At 40.2% G+C, this 16,664-nt stretch overlaps 1 long non-coding RNA gene across 3 annotated transcripts in view; it reads right to left on the reverse strand.

Annotated features, from left to right (window-relative positions):
* LOC125461882 (uncharacterized) overlaps positions 1-16,664 on the reverse strand; it is a 56,386-nt gene that overhangs the window by 7,554 nt on the left and 32,168 nt on the right. For all 3 annotated transcript variants that reach the window (XR_009446951.1, XR_007249565.2, XR_009446950.1), the window contains 2 exons: positions 4,231-4,364; positions 1,019-1,176 (listed from right to left, as the gene is read on the reverse strand). This is a non-coding gene — a long non-coding RNA (uncharacterized LOC125461882). The remainder of the gene's footprint in view (positions 1-1,018; positions 1,177-4,230; positions 4,365-16,664) is intronic.

Raw genomic sequence — 16,664 nt, forward strand, 5'->3', positions numbered from 1 at the left:
CAAAATTATTAAATTGTCAAAAGATCGTTAACCATGTTGGAACAATATCTTTCCTTCACACTAATATCATGTCTTGTACTTTAATGCCATACTGAAAGAAAGAAAATAAGGATTTCCCACTTGATGTCTTCTTTACATTTTGAGGGGCTGTCACACCTACCAGAAAAGAATTTACTTTTGCTAATTCTTGCAAGGGTTTATCAAATTATTCAATGTAAATATCCAAATGTCAACTAATGTACATTCCACCACAAGATTAACAAATATTGACAATTATTCCATTCGCTCATTTGGGAAATGTTGAAGGATTGCTACTTAAATGCACTTCCATTATTTCGCTATGAACAAGGTATATCTCAACTGTGAATTGGCTGAACAAAGTGGTATCATATTTAGTTAAGTGTCTGGAAAATTACTGTGATTTGATTTGGTGAAACTATCTTCACACTAAACAATACTTTAGGGTCAGATGACAAAAGTCTTAAAATTAAATAATACTTAATAAACATTCATTCAATGTATGAAATTATTAATAAGTAACATTGTTGAATGTGTAATTTGTGCATGCTGCAGACTATAAATAATTTGTATTTTTTATTTCTGTTGCAAAATATTAATAAAGCTGAAAATAAATTCAAGACATACTTTTCCAATAAAGCACTTATTGAATGAGTATAAAACATTGACATTTTTAGCAACACTTCAGAGACTCTACCTGTTGAGGATCTGCCACAGAATATGTCAAAAGTCATCAAAAGCCTCTTCTGAAATTCTTGCCTGAAGCCAGATCAAAAGGTGAACACCTGGAAACCAGCAATGCCAGCACAGCGAAAAGTAATCCTATACTCTTCCCTGCTCATATATTTGGTCTTGTTGCACCAAACACATTACATAAGTTTAATTTATTGCTTCAAACTGTATTTTTCTAATGTAAAACAGTTGTTAACAATTTCCCTTTTATAAAAATCATTTTTAAGACAGGGGGTTTGGTGAGGTGGAAATACGAGGTATGGTTTACCCTCTAAGAAGATCTATGAAGAACTCCAATACTGGTGTAGTGAAGCCACTTCAGCCTTTGTAATCCGTAGCTTTGCTTTTAAGTCTGTGACTGTCTCTTCACAGTATCTAGTTTGCTTTGCAACGTCCTCCCATAGGTCTCGATAGTCCTGACGGAGCCTGAAAAATAACATTGAGGTAGGACATTAGGTCACAATCTTGAGTGACAGGGGGCACATGAACGGACAAACAACCTGCCCCTACTCCTATTTTTTAATCTTCCGAAATCTCAGGAACTAAACTTTCAAAGACCAATCACCAATAGGGAATCTTTTACATTACAGTTTTGAGTGTAATCTCAAGGGTTTGTCTTCACTAGATAAAACTTCACTGATTATTATCAAGATGCCACAATTTCATATGTTCCAAAAATCACATTCCAGAAAAACATGAACACAGGTGTCAAATCGTTTGCCTCAAATTTCGGTTCATTTAATTGTGCCTCAATAGTCTATAGTGTCTTACTCTCTAAACTTCTTCATTTTCTTCCATTGCATTTCTCTCATTCTCTTTTTCATTGCTACAGGTCTCTTCTTCAGGAATGTCTGCCTTTCTTATGTGAATCTCTGCTTCCTACCCATTTCGCTCTGCAGCTAATGCCAAAATTAATTTAATAAAATGTGAGGCTGAATGAACACAGCAGGCCCAGCAGCATCTCAGGAGCACAAAAGCTGACGTTTTGGGCCTAGACCCTTCATCAGAGAGGGGGATGGGGAGAGGGAGCTGGAATAAATAGGGAGAGAAGGGGAGGCAGACCGAAGATGGAGAGAAAAGAAGATAGGTGGAGAGGAGAGTATAGGTGGGGAGGTAGGGAGGGGATAGGTCAGTCCAGGGAAGACAGACAGGTCAAGGAGGTGGGATGAGGTTAGCAGGTAGAAAATGGAGGTGCGGCTTGGGGTGGGGGAAGGGATGGGTGAGAGGATGAACAGGTTAGGGAAAGCAGAGACAGGTTGGACTGGTTGTGGGATGCAGTGGGTGGAGGGGAAGAGCTGGGCTGGTTGTGTGGTGCAATGGGGGGAGGGGACGAACTGGGCTGGTTTTGGGATGCGGTGGGGGAAGGGGAGATTTTGAAGCTGAAGTCCACATTGATGCCATTGGGCTGCAGGGTTCCTAAGCAGAATATGAGTTGCTGTTCCTGCAACCATCAGGTGGCATCATTGTGGCGCTGCAGGAGGCCCATGATGGACATGTCATCTAAAGAATGGGAGGGGGAGCGGAAATGATTTGCGACTGGGAGGTGCACTTGTTTATTGCGAACCGAGTGGAGGTGCTCTGCAAAGCGGTCCCCAAGCCTCCCCTTGGTTTCCCCAATGTAGAGGAAGCCACACCGGGTACACTTGCCCCCACACCTCCTCCCTCACCCCAATCCCAGGCCCCAAGATGACTTTCCATATTAAGCAGAGGTTCACCTGCACATCTGCCAATGTGGTATACTGCATCCATTGTACCCGGCGTGGCTTCCTCTACATTGGGGAAACCAAGCGGAGGCTTGGGGGCCGCTTTGCAGAACACGTCTGCTTGGTTCGCAATAAACAACTGCACCACCCAGTCGCGAACCATTTCTACTCCCCCTCCCATTCTTTAGATGACATGTCCATCATGGGCCTCCTGCAGTGCCACACTGATGCCACCCGAAGGTTGCAGGAACAGCAACTCATATTCTGCTTGGGAACCCTGCAGCCAATGGTATCAACGTGGACTTCACCAGCTTCAAAATCTCCTTCCTCCACTGCATCCCAAAACCAGCCCAGCTCTTCCCCTCCACCCACTGCATCCCAAAACCAGTCCAACCTGTCTCTGCTTCCCTAACCTATTCTTCCTCTCACCCATCCCTTCCTCCCACCCCAAGCTGCACCTCCATCTCCTACCTACTAACCTCATCCCATCTCCTTGACCTGTCCGTCTTCCCTGGACGGACCTATCCCCGCCCTACCTCCCCACCTATCTTCTTTTCTCTCCATCTTCGGTCCGCCTCCCCCTCTCCCTATTTTTTCCAGAACCTTCACCCCATCCCCCTCTCCGATGAAGGGTCTAGGCCCGAAACGTCAGCTTTTGTGCTCCTGAGATGCTGCTGGGACTGCTGCGTTCATCCAGCCTCACATTTTATTATCTTGGATTCTCCAGCATCTGCAGTTCCCATTTTCACTGCCAAAATTAATTTAACAGTTTAACTATTCAAACAGTTAGAGAAATTCCTTCCCTTGATTGCATTCATTTAACATTTCACTGTTAGCATAACTAAATCAAAATGGTTATTTTACTATTTATTGGTGAAATTTTATCCAATTTTTTTAAAAAGGTGCAACTCAAATGAATGTGGTAGTTTGTAACAAGATAGATGAACTTGTAAATTGGTTTGCACATCCCACTCCCTTACCAGCATGCAGGTTATGTATTCTAATCTGGCAAATAATTACAGGCTACATTTTTAAAATATCTGAACACAGAATAGACATTCGGAAATAAGTGGAACATTTTCAAAAACATAAGCACACATTAAACAGAAATACATTTTCATTCTGAGGTATAAATGACAAGGCTTTGAATTTTGACTATGCACTGATTACGTTATAGTGCAAAAGAATGATGGTATTTTACCATCCTGTTATTTCAATATCAGCTTTTCAGGTGCAAAATATTTTGACATCAAGGTGAATTGAACAATTTAATGAACTAGCAGATGATCTATTCATTACCTTAAAAATATATTTAGCAACATATTTTAAATGATGGGCTGATCAGATCCAAAGTACCATAAATCTTTTTTCACTTGGATTTGTACTTTAACAAAATGTCAAATTAGTGGCCTATCTTTAATAATTACTGTTAATTTATTTTCATCATAATACAATCAATTAATTAACATTAGAGTAACAATTAACATTTAAAATGTCATGCCTATTATTTGCAAACTATGGATTTGAAATGTGTCTACTTCCAACTACTCAGGAAATAAACCAATCATATTCAGAAAAATCAGAAACTCTTTCAGTCTAGGCAGTCTATTTATCAGATAGAGCAAGCCATTTGGTCTCTGCCTCTTCCATACAACAGAAAACATCAAAGTTTAAAAATCAACAAGATATGAAATAAAATCCATATGCCAAAATGACACAAGGTCTTATACAGTTTAGAACATGACAATGCAACATGAATATCCAACTCTTTACTTACCTCTTAGCCTCTTCAGTTTTTTCATGCACTTTCTCACTGAGAAAAGTAATGTGATCTTCCAGCACTTTATTGTTTTCTTTCAGTTCAGCCACTGATTGTTGCAAATCAATTTGGTCTTGTTCCTTCTGCAACAACTGAAAAAATATCGAGCATTATTTGTGCATTTTTATTACATTTACTTCTTCCACATAATGCATTGTGACGCTGCAATGCCGGTGAAAAATAAATGTGCCTGCTGGTGCCTTGAGAGATAATTGCAAATAATTTCCTGTGTTAGAAAGTCTGCCAATCGAATGGAGTAGTCGCTGGCATACATGCCACGTAGAATAGGTGTCATTAGCTGGAATGTGTAGAAACGAGAATGCTAACTTTAAATAAGTAGCAGGAAGAAACAGTGCTTGGCACATTTATTTGATTCGCTTATTCATACGTCTTTCCAAGTTTTCATCATAAGTACATAGAACATAGGGCCTATACTGCGCTGTACAGGCCCTTCAGCCCACGATGTTGTGCCAAACTCTTATCCTACTCTAAAGATCAAAACTAAATCTGCATACACTTCATTGTACTGTCATTCATGCGCCTGACTCTACTACCACCACTGGAGATGCATCCCATCATTCTGTGTAAAGAACCTATCTCTGACATCTCCCCTACACTTCACTCCAATCATCTTAAAATTATGCCTGCTCGTGATAGTCATTTTTGTCCTGGGAAAAGTCTCTGGCTATCCACTGTATCTATGCCTCTCATCATCTTGTACATCACCTCAAGCCATCTTTCATCCTTCTTCACTCCAGTGAGAAACGCATTAGCTCCCTCAACCTTTCTGCATAAAATCTGCTCTCCATTTCAGGCAGCAACCTGGTAAATCCCCTCTGCACCCTCTCTAAAGCTTCCACATCCTTCCTATAATGAGGCAACCAGAGCTGAACACAATATTCCAAAGTGTGGTCTGACCAGTGTTTTATTGAGCTGCAGCAATAACCTCACAGCTCTTCAACTCAACTCCCCTGCCAATGAAAGCCAACATACCATGCACCTTCTTAACAACCTTATCAACTTGGGTGGCAACTTTGAGGGATCTATGGACCCCAAGATCACTCTGGTCCTCCACACTGCCAAGAATCCTGCCATTAACCCTGTAGTCTGCATTCAAATTTGATCTTCCGAAATGAATCACACCACACTTTTCTGGGTTGAATTCCATCTGCCACTTCTTTGCCCAGCTCTGCATCCTGTCAATGTCCAGTTGCAACTTACAACAGCCCTCCACACTATCCACAACTCCACTAACCTTCAAAAGTTGAAAAAAAATTCAAAACAAGCACCTGAAACAAATAGCCAGGGTATCAGGGCATGGTGTCAACTTAGAAAAAAAACACAAACTTAGTGAAAAAATGTCTCTATGCCCTGATAGAGATTCTGATGATATGAAACACACAACAGAGACAGTTGTACAAGTGTGTGCTGAAATCACTGACGTCATTTGAAAACAGCTGACAAAGACCTTCGGATTGCAGAGAGCAAGCTAATTTGTACATAGTACATTTTCTTACCCTTCCTGAGAACCAATACATTTTTCACCTTCCTTCTTATAGTAAAAAGTGCAATCAACGTGACACAATACATATTGGATAAGGAGGGAAGGAAGATGTCTTACTTAGCAGGATGTTCCATGAAACTGCTTTCAAATAACATATCCGAAATTATTTGCATGTATAACGCTAAACCCACCCCTTTTTTTTTTTTAAAAGCAGATTGATACCCCAACAGACCCTACTTCAAAATGCATGGCAGACTCATTAGTTGCAAATCTTAACATCAATAACTGATGTTCTTCAGGAGAAAATGGATTGTAGGCTTCTTGTCTGTGTTGGCAGGAGCCTTCATTGCTTGGTGTAATGTCTCGTGGAGAGCGTTGCTGTGGGCTGGGGCCTGGGGTCGCATGTTGGCGGTGGAACTCTGCCTCATTTCAGAAGTTGTTCAGACAGGTATAAAGACATTCACTTCCTAAAATCCAATAAGCCTTATCTAAATATACCTCGTTCTGAAGAAGGGTCATTGGACTGGAAATGTTAACTCTGATTTGTCTCCATAGGTACTGCCAGACTGGCTGAGATTTTCCAGTAATTTCTGTTTCATATTTACAGCATCAGCAGATTTTTTTTATAACTGCTGGGTTTCCAGGAGCACAGAATCAAGTATCAAACAGGTCTGTGTTGGGTTTTGCTGGCCTCCAGAGAAATACTTATGTAAGTATTAGATAGAGTAGAAACAGCTCTTATCAACTGTTCTACATTCTACTGCATTGATAACCAACAGATGGCCAGGGTATCATCTGCCTGGCTGGAATGGGCTAATCCAAAGAAGTTCAAAGCAGCAGTGACTTACAGGAATGTAATTCGTCAGCAATTGTGGCCCAAGCTCTTTCTCTCTGCTCTCTTCTCATCCACCCAATGAAACCAAGCCTTGCAACTTTTGAACAAGTTACAGTAGCTGGCCAAAGGTGCCAGTGGGAGCTCATGGTTTTCCCAAGAAAGTGATTCAAAAACTTTTTCAGATTCTTAATTCTGACTACAAGAATACACTAAATTTCCCTTGTCCCAAACTGGTTGCGACCATATCGTTTCTGAAGTTGTAATTTTCTAGAAGTCTTAAATGGACAACCACAATTTACTCCAATCTTAGGCCAGCCCACAAGAGGAAACAATCTCTCCACATCTACACTGTCAAGCTTCTCAGGAACCTTATATGTTTCTGTACGCTCACCTTTCATTCTTCTAAACTTCAACGAGTATAGGTCCACATGATAAATTCTCTGGGCTGCTTCCAGTGCCAGTATATCTTATATCATACATGAAAATGACTGATTTTCAAAAGCAAGAGCTGTTAATTCTGGGTACTGTATTTCTTCTGGTATGCTGGTCGATGGGATTTAATTTGGATTGAAAGGGACAAACCAAGAATCAGTCAGGCAGAGATAGAGAGGTGAAGAAAAAGACTTTGAGAAAGAAATAGAGACAAATTCCCATGGGGCCTAAACAATGAGCTACCTTGACAATTTAACTCAATGTAACTTTTATGCATCTGCTGAGTGGCAAGGAGATTTTCCTCTCTTGGCCATAAATAGTCACCAATTAAAAGGGGATTATAGTTTGTTAAACACCTTACTAATGAGGCAACTTATCTTATTAATATTCAACTTCCTATCCTATCAAATATGCCAAACATACTAGACATCGAGAATTATTGACGCAGAAGTCACTCCCCAGGTACCTGAGAAATTCAGCTTGCTCCAAAGAACGTCCACGTTGGACAATAGGCATCAACATCTCAAGGTATGCTCCATAGATACTGGTTACATGCAGCCCACATCCATGAATCTTGGATCTGACACGTGGCAGGCTTTAGGAATCCTAATGGCACATCGATGGTCCACACTGGAATTATTATAATGGTGCAGCAAGAATACTATACACATAGGGACAGGTCGTACAGCTCATGGACTGAACCAGCCTGATCTCTAGGCTCTTTGCTCACTACCAGAACATTTACTCGCTTTGAGCATATCTGGAAGGTAAATGAGCCACTTCCTTGTCTTTTTGCACTTTGTTGCTTCGACCAGAGTTATCAGGCTGACAGTACTGCTGTAATGTCATACTATTTAGTGCAGACACAAAGCCAGGAATCTTGCCCTGGTTGTCAGCAATTCTCAGCTAAGTGAGTAGGCAAAGGTGTTCGGTTAAGGGGTCCCAACACAGCAAGTCAAGGGTAGCTTCCAATACCAGTCCAAGGCTTGGAATGATCAGTCAGCTTCTTGAGATAGTCAGAGCCACAGGTTGTTCCCCAGCACAGAAGTGGGTGTAAGTGGGGGCTGGTTTGAGAGGCCAGGTTAATAGGAATATTAGCTTGACCCAAAATAGGGTCCTCACCACCTCTTGCATGACATCAGCTTGCCTAATAATACAGACTATACATTTGGCCCAGGCCTTGCCCTATTGTGGATTAATCTGGGCAGGCAGGATGAGGCACTTGAATGGCTATTAACTAGCCAATTAAGGTTGCAATAACACTCAATCAGACACACTGTCTAATACCTCTATTGCCCCAATTAGACAGGTGACAGGTCAACTCAGGTGATTAAGCTGCAGGTGGTGCCCCATTTTCCAACCTGGCTGGTGAGAGATGCTGTAGAATTTCCACCTGTGTCTCTTGTGGCACAGGTTGAAGACATTTAATTCACCAAATCCAATTAGCCCTGCAAAGAGCAATCCAATCAGTACTACTTCCCTGCTTGATTGCTTTAATCCAAATTCACTTCTTTCATGTCCACCCAATTTGCTTTTGAAATCACTAATTGTTTCTGCTTCCACTATCGTCATGAGCAGCAGGTTCCACAGCAGTACCACTTACTGTCTAAAACAGTTCTTCTTCTCGCATCCCTTACCCAAAATTTTAAATCTTTATCTACTAGTCCTTCTCCTAACAGCTAAATGGAGGTTTTTCCTCACCACCTCATCTAAACTTGCTAGAATCTTATATGCTTCCATCAAACATACCATTGATCTCCTTTGCACCACAAAACAATATCTACTGCCTTTCCAAACTAATCTCGTAACTAAAATCCACATCCAATCGCTGAAACCATTCTGGTTAGTATGATCTCTGTTTACATTTCATTTACATGGTTATGACGTTTCCAGTTTATCTTGACCCAGGCAAAATGGCCGATTACAGCCAGGAGGTCTGCTGGTCCAGCCTTCATCTGTGACAACATTTAATCTAAAGTTATGCTCCTCATGGAGGCATAAGTCAAGCATAAGGCCTTCAAAAATATTCATTATAACAATTCTACACATGGAAAGTACTTTAATGTATGATAACAATTTACTCCAACTACTCGTGTTAGTAATGTACAAAAATCCAAGAAGCTAATTTTCAGACCTGTGGCATATTACAGGTGTATTTGGTCTTTTTTTGTTTTTGGTAGCTCATAGGAAATTTTATATTTGTAAGTTATTTTCAGTTGGGGAACTGAACAAATTTCCCTATGACATTAAAAAATACATAGCTATTTTATCATAGCTCTATTCATTCTTTCTCATGTTGTATCCAATAAATTTTTGTTTAAAGTCAAATACATGTATGATAATGGAGTGTAACAGTTTTAACTGCTACTAGTTTACAAAGGGAAGAGGGCAACAATTATATAACTGTAGAACTTGAAACATTTAATTTTCCAGGTTATCAAACTCCCATTTCATATTGAAACATATTCATCATATTCTTGTTATAGGGAAGTACTTCATTATATAATGAGACAAGCCTTCCTAAAAATGCACACACAGTACATAACAAAATTAATCATCCTGACATCATAATGCTGGGAATTAAGAAATGTGTTCATTATTGAAGAGAAATCATCACAAGAAATAACTCTGTAATAATTTAAGTTGAAGTATTTCATTTTAAAGCTTTTGCAGAATTTGATAATAAATGGCATAAATGACCAGAATATTAACACATTTGTTAACATAGTAAAAAAGAAAACTACTTTTATGTAGGTGAGTCAGTGATAATGGGGACTGCAGATGCTGGAGAATCCAAGATAATAAAATGTGAGGCTGGATGAACACAGCAGGCCCAGCAGCATCTCTTGAGCACAAAAGCTGATGTTTCGGGCCTAGACCCTTCATCAGAGATTGTGAATTTTGACCAACTGAGAGGGAGGGGTTTTCTGTAACCAAAATTTCGAATGGACATTAGCAAAGGAAAGATTTTGGGTCACAAATTACGATGATCTAATTGAAAGGCACAAAAAGGTTTGTGTGGCTAATAGGCTACTCTTGTGCATATGAGTCAGGAAGATAGCAGCAGATCAGGAGAACATAGAGAAATGAAATAGGCATGTTGCATGTAGACAAAATTTAATTTGGAAAAAAGAGAAGTAATGCATTTTGTAAATGTGACAAGGACAGACATTATAGATTTTATAAGCTTAATGGTACAATTTTCAAATGGATACAGGAACAGAGATATTGGAAGTTTCTGAAAACAAGTCTTTGAAGATGGCAGGCAAAGTTATTAGTTTTATTTTACCATCAACATATGCAAACATGTTTTGATACACCTCCAGTCTCCAGGTGAGACTTGAATCATGACCTTGTGGCTCAGAGACAGAGTCTTCAGGGGCAGCTGTACTGACCCTAAAAATAATTTTGAATCAACCTGTTCAGGCATGTTAGGACATACCCCAAGCAGTTCAGAGTGGAATCAATACTCTCTGACTCAACAATAGGGGCAATACCAATGTGTTAGAAATGCCTGAAAAGTAGAAGTTAATATGCTGTTACAGAAAGAACCACAGAAAGCAATCAAGTTAAGCTAATTACTTATACATCACTAATTAAGCCTCAGTTGGAATTTTGCATCCTATTTTGAACATCACACTTTAAAAAGGATGTGAAGGCTATGCCAATAAGAAATAGGAGAATTGTCTTCAAATCCCCAAACTGTCTAATAGGGACTGAGGAGAGAGAAGTTGGAATAATTTTCCTTTAAGAAGAGAAGGTTAAAGAGAAATTAAAGAGAATTGTTCAATTGGCCTTTATTGATGAAAGTCTTGGGTAAAAGTACCAGAAGGAGAGGTAAAATGGCTTCATTTGGAACTTTATTGAGTAGAATCTTACTAACAATTGGCTCAGCGTCAATTTCGGAGAACATCATGGAAGGTTTCACTTAATGAGCTCTATCATGTTATTTCACACAATTCACTGCAGCTCTCCTCATTACGTATACGCAGGCCTCAATGGCACTACTCTCACTGGAATTTCGCAATACACGCAGGGAGGGAAAGGGGACATTTCAATGCAAATAGAATCTCATGTTCATAAAGGTATTTTTACTTTACATCATCATCTGCCTGATTAACTCACTGTCAAGCTCCTGAGGCTACCTGTCCTCAGGGCTATACCATAGTTAAAAACTCTCTCTGAACAGTGTAATTTTTTTTCCAATGGCCAGACAAGCATGATATCTTGTAATTTTGTAATGTCTGAGTATCACATGCTGGAAAGCCTTCAGATAGGAGAGAATTTTAATCGTCCTTAACCACCAGCAATAGTGAAGAAAGGAATCAAAAATGCTGAATTAGCACTTGGTATTTTTGATGGTTGCATTTCAACCAACAAAATGTTTACAGGCAATGACTGCTCACTTCACACAACTCTGATCTGTTGGAACCGGGTGTCAAATAAGCCTGTCTGGCTTCTGACAGCAAATGCAGTCTGTGGATCATGTATAAATTGGTAGGTAGTGATTAGACCCCTTTTTAGTTACATAGAAAGTATTTTGTTGTGCTTTGTGTTGCACCTCAGGGGTATGGGAAAGTCAGAGGGCTTTCTCATGGGTCTGCTCCTGGGCCTGGCCAAGTTGGCCATAAACAGTTCCAGGCAGTGGGCTGTGGAAAGACAGTTATGTCTATCAACTGTCTTACCTTCTTCCACAGCTATGCTCATACACAGGTGTTCTTGGAGAGAGTGCACACTCTGTCCACCAATACCCAATGCCTTTAGAAAGAGATGGGCACCATAGAGGGCAGTGCTCTACTTCCTCTTCCAAACTCATTCTGATTTAGCCCCTATCCTTTTTCGCCTCATTGTTGATGGTTTGCATTGCCCTTAAAGGGCTTTGCATGTAAAGTGTCCAATTGGTCACATAGGTGATTTAATGGCGAGGTTAATAGAAGGTCAAAAAAAACCAGCATGGCAATTGGGTAATGCCATAAAAAGCCATTTCAGTTGTGAGTGATAAAATCTATGGGTATCAAATAAAGCAGACCCAGAGATGGGTCTGCAGAACTGTCTGTCCTAGACTGGGACATGTCTATGAACACTACAGGTAATGGATCTATTTTGATGCTCAACAATAAACAATGTTCATTTCCAGTTCCGACTTGCTGAATCATTATAACTTATGGAGTTTGGGTCATGGCCATTTGGTTGAAGCACATGCAGTGTGTTTTCCACAGAAATTGATGGCACATTGTGTCAGTGTGCAATTTATATCGCATGGTGCTGTACAGCAAACTGTCCACTCTCTTGGTTTGTCACTACTAGTTTTGAGTCTGTGCTGAAAGGCGAGATAAGACAGGAATAGTATAAACCTGTAAGTTCTGAATGAGGGCACCTACTCCAATGCATAAGATGACTGCCTGTGTCCATGCACAAAGCAGCCTGCCAGCACCATTAGAATGAAAACTCCAAAATGCAGGCTAAAGGGGTGAACTGTATGATAAGTGAGTCAGAGATCTGCAATGATGATGTGGTGAGGATATTGTTTGTCCACTGACAACTGTGGTCTGGGAGTGCAGGCAGTAATTATCCATAGATTGAGCCCATAGGTGTTGAGGAATTCAGGTAGGATGAAAGCCAAAAGAAGAAAGCAGCCATATTGTGAAAAAGAATCAACAAAGTTTCAGGAGGACCTGGACAGTCTTGGTGAATGGGATAGATCATGGAAAATGGAATATAAAGTAAATAAATGTGAATTTATTAACTTTGCAGAGAAGAGGCTGAATATTTCTTAAAAAGACAGATTGGGAAATCAATATGCAAAAGGAACTGATGTCATTGTCCATGAGTTTTTAAACAATAGTACATAAATGCAGCAAGTAGTCAGAAAGACAAACAGTATATTGTCATTTATTTCTTAGGAATTTGAGTGCAAAACTTGCTGCAGTTGTTAAGAACTTCGGTGAGACTTCATTTGGAGTTTGGTATAAATTTTTGGTTTCCTTATCTGAATGAGGATATACTTGTCTTACAGGGAGTGCAGCAGAGGTTCACCAGATTAATCCCTGGGATAGCAGGACTGTTTTATGAGGAGAGATTAGAGAATACAGACTTTGTTTCCTCAGAGTTTAGAAGAATGAGGGGTGACCTTATTGAAATTTGGAAAATTATTACATGGTGTGACAGGGTGGATGTAAGTAGGATGTTTCCCCTAGCTGGTGATGCTGGGGCCACGGGGCTTAAAGTTCAGGATGCCATTTAAGACAACGAGAAGGCAGTTCTTCACTCAGAGGGTGGTGAATCTTTGGAATTCTCTACCCCAAAAGTCTGTGAAGCTCAATGAATAAGCAGGTTCTAGACAGAAATTAATAAGTTTCTGGAACTGATGTCATTAACAGAAATAGAGATAGTAGTGTGAGAAAGTGGCATTGTGGAGATGATTAGTCATGATCTAGAATGTTGGGACTGGTTTGATGGGCTGAATAGCTTTCTCCTGTTCCACCGTTTCTCCCATAATGAAGCAGCACCTACATAATATTCAAACTTAAGCTAATTGATATGAAAGCTATTTTACATTATTGAAATTCCAGCAAGTCCACCAGAAATAAGAGGAAGGCCATCCATCTTCTTTTGACCCCAAATGATAACCATTGCTGATTTGCCCACCAACAAAATCCTGAACATCTCTATTAACCAGAATCTGAATTGGGCCAGCAACATTAAGCATAGCTAGAAAAACCGTGTAGAGACTGGTTACTTCACCCAGATGATTTTGCTCAAGTCCTGTCCTTCCCATTTCTTCAATCCACCCTTTCCATAAATAGTGCAATGTGGCTGCATAACAGGTCATTTTTAAAAGTGTTAATAAATCCGTCATTAAAATATAACATTTAAAGAAAGAAAAATCATGAACTTTCATGAACTGTATGTGTTGATCCACTCTTCACATGAACAATTTCATACTGTTATGTATAGTTAATAAGAGGTTCATAGCTGAGATTTAAATTGTGTTCACTGAGCATATCAGCAGAACCATGAATGTGAAAATATAATTGAAGTATTTGGAAATCTAGACCTTTCAAGTGACAAGATAATATAGCTCAATATGGAGGATCCCAAAACCTGTCAGAATTTAAGACTTGCTGTCAGAAGTTTGAATTGGAGATTAAACTTTATTTAACATTTTCTTTAATCCTTTCCTCACAAATAATTAACCTCACGTGGCCCCTTGGCCAACCTGCAAGCAGTTTGGGTCCCCCACGTCAAAAGGTCACAAGCTCAAAAACATTTCAGTTTCAACTGATATTTGAATGTTCCTGTCCTCATTTGGCAGGTTTTACCAGTTCTTGAAAGATCTAGCCCACAAAATATTAAACAAAGAACAAAGAAAAGAACAAAGAAAATTACAGCACAAGAACAGGCCCTTCGGCCCTCCAAGCCTGCGCCGATCGAGATCCTCTGTCTAACCTGTCATCTGTTTTCTAACAGTCTGTGTCCATTTGGTCCCTGTCCAACCATGTACCTGTCCAAATATATCTTAAAAGACGCTAACGTGTCTGCGTCTACCACCTCCGCTGGCAACGCGTTCCAGGCACCCACCACCCTCTGTGTGAAGAACTTTCCACGCATATCTCCCTTAAACTTCCCTCCTCTCACTTTGAACTCATGACCCCTAGTAATTGAGTCCTCCACTCTGGGAAGACGCTTCTTGCTATCCACCTTTTCTACACCCCTCATGATTTTGTAGACCTCAATCAGGTCCCCCCTCAATCTCCGTCTTTCTAACGAAAATAATCCTAATCTACTCAACGTCTCTTCATAGCTAGCACCTTCCATACAGGCAACATCCTGGTGAACCTCCTCTGCACCCTCTCCAAAGCATCCACATCCTTTTGGTAATGTGGTGACCAGAACTGTACACAGTACTCCAAATGTGGCCGAACCAAAGTCCTATTCAACTGTAACATGACCTGCCAACTCTTGTACTCAATACCCTGACCAATGAAGGGAAGCATGCCATATGCCTTCTTGACCACCCTATTGACCTGCGTTGTCACCTTCAGGGAACAATGGACCTGAACACCCAGATCTCTCTGATCATCAATTTTCCCTAGGACTTTTCCATTTACTGTATAGTTCACCCTTGAATTTGATCTTCCAAAATGCATCACCTCACATTTGCCCGGATTGAACTCCGCCTGCCATTTATCTGTCCAACTCTCCAGTCTATCTATATTCTGCTGTGATCTCTGACAGTCCCCTTCACTATCTGCTACTCTACCAATCTTAGTGTCATCTGCAAACTTGCTGATCTGACCACCTACACCTTCCTCCAAATCATTTACATATATCACAAACAACAGTGGTCCCAGCACAGATCCCTGTGGAACACCACTGGTCACAGGTCTCCAATTTGAGAAACTCCCTTCTACTACTACTCGCTGTCTCCTGTTGCCTAGCCAGTTTTTTATCCATCTAGTTAGCACACCCTGGACCCCATGTGACTTCACTTTCTCCATCAGCCTGCCATGGGGAACCTTATCAAATGCCTTACTGAAGTCCATCAGTAAACAGCCCCTTACAGATGCAGAAAAACTTGTAGGACAACTTCATCCTACATGAGCTAAGCTCCCGTTAAATTGTTAAGAAACCAACAAGCAAGATCTGTCTTACCCCCAAATGGAAGGAGGAAAGATTTGCTAGTCAGAAAGCCTACACCTTATATTACTTAAACACAAAGAAGTTAAAATATTCTTCAGTTGGCCAAAAAAGGTGTAAGTTTTGCTTTTATTCTCAAAAAGTATATTCCTGTCAGCCACAAGACCTGGCTCAATCTTCTAGAATTTCAAGTCTCCTTTGACAGGTAGAAAATAAGTGTGGAACACTGGCTGTACCTCAGTGACTGAGACAGCCACCCAGGGTAGAACTTTCCCAGCTCAGCAGGATGGACACCAAGGTCAGTGAATTAATACCAATAGCTGATGCTAACATTAAGGCTGGGAGAAATATTTATATAAATATCAGCACGACAGCAGTGAAACAAAGAAACAGCTTGCAGCAACAGGACGCTAGTGAAATGAGAAACAAATGAAGTAAATTTATTAATGAAGAACAGCCAATAAGATCATTGTGCCAGACGTGATTTTTTATGAATTGTCACACATACAGGTCATGTTTTATCAGCTGGAGTTTTTGATTGGGTTTTTCTTATTGAGAATGTATACACTCGTGTTTTAACCACTAAATCTTTCCACTTCTCCAACTTGCTCTCCTCACTTAAGGACCTTCTTGGAACTTACTACTTTGATCAAACGTTTAGTCACACCTTCTTGTTGAGCTACATGCCAATAATTATCTGATCATGCTCATCCTGTGAAGCCCCTTTGGGAGGTTTTCTTACATTAAAAAGGACTTGTATAAGTAGAAGTTATTATATATGATGCGTCAAACAGGGTGGGCACGCCCTGAGGCAATCCTGTTAACTAGTCAGTTTCTTGGAACACTCCCTTTAGACAGAACAATTCACTACTAATAAGCCTCACAAGTGATACTCCCTTGAAACAGTTCATTTTTGTTAAAGAGTATCAACATTTCTAAGTTTTTTTTGTTTCCTGGTCACCGACACCAGTATCTTTCTGA

This window comes from Stegostoma tigrinum, chromosome 20 (assembly GCF_030684315.1).
Source record: "Stegostoma tigrinum isolate sSteTig4 chromosome 20, sSteTig4.hap1, whole genome shotgun sequence".
NCBI classification, from domain to species: domain Eukaryota; kingdom Metazoa; phylum Chordata; class Chondrichthyes; order Orectolobiformes; family Stegostomatidae; genus Stegostoma; species Stegostoma tigrinum.